This window comes from Cynoglossus semilaevis, chromosome 1 (assembly GCF_000523025.1).
Source record: "Cynoglossus semilaevis isolate Cse_v1.0 chromosome 1, Cse_v1.0, whole genome shotgun sequence".
NCBI classification, from domain to species: Eukaryota; Metazoa; Chordata; class Actinopteri; order Pleuronectiformes; family Cynoglossidae; genus Cynoglossus; species Cynoglossus semilaevis.
Window position 1 is genome coordinate 20,460,237 of NC_024307.1, and position 858 is coordinate 20,461,094.

The window sequence follows — 858 nt, forward strand, 5'->3', positions numbered from 1 at the left end:
TCCATTCTCCTTACTCTCTAGTCCACACCATAATAAAAGTTAGAAACCACCTCTAACGATCCTTGATTTGCTTCCCTTCCATCTGGTCTCCTGAACACACAAGGTACACCCTTCTCTTAACCAACTCTGCCAGCTCTCTACCTTCAACAATCATTGTCCCTACATTTAAGTCCCTACTCTGACCTGTACACTCCTGCTCGTTTCCCATTCTCTCTCTTCTTCCTAGCACGTGGCCCTCTTCTCTTCCTTGATGCTCTCCAAACAACAGAAGTCCAATTTCCACCGACATGCTGTTGGTCAACAGCATCAGAGATGGCCTTTGTTAACCAGGGCTGCAGGTTTTACATCAGATGCCCTTCATGACATTAGCCTCAACAATTTATCTGGGCATGAGACCGTCACTCCGAGGACATGGAACGTGCAACCCAGTGGCTGACTTTCTTTGACTAAAGACTAATTGACATTCATTAAAAAAAATGAAATATTGCCTACATTTAAATATGTAGAGGTAAACACACAATGTAGTATTACTTGATGATATTCTGTTTGAAAGTCCCAAAGCTTTCATTAACTTTTAAAAAACATTAAAATATAAATAGATCCCAAACAGTACAAATAATAATACAATGAAAATGAGTACAATGACACATCCGTCAGCATTAACGTTTAAATTCTTGGACTATGATGAACCTATGACTTCTTTGTTGGTTGTCGCCTGGGAGAAAACAATCTTGTTGCTTTTGATACCTTGTTGATGACACACAGTGATTGTTACGTAAAGGACAAGGCTTTTCTACAGTGCACACCCTTAACCTGTCACTTTCCACCCTGCCCTTAGAAAAAATCCTCTGTGATGTA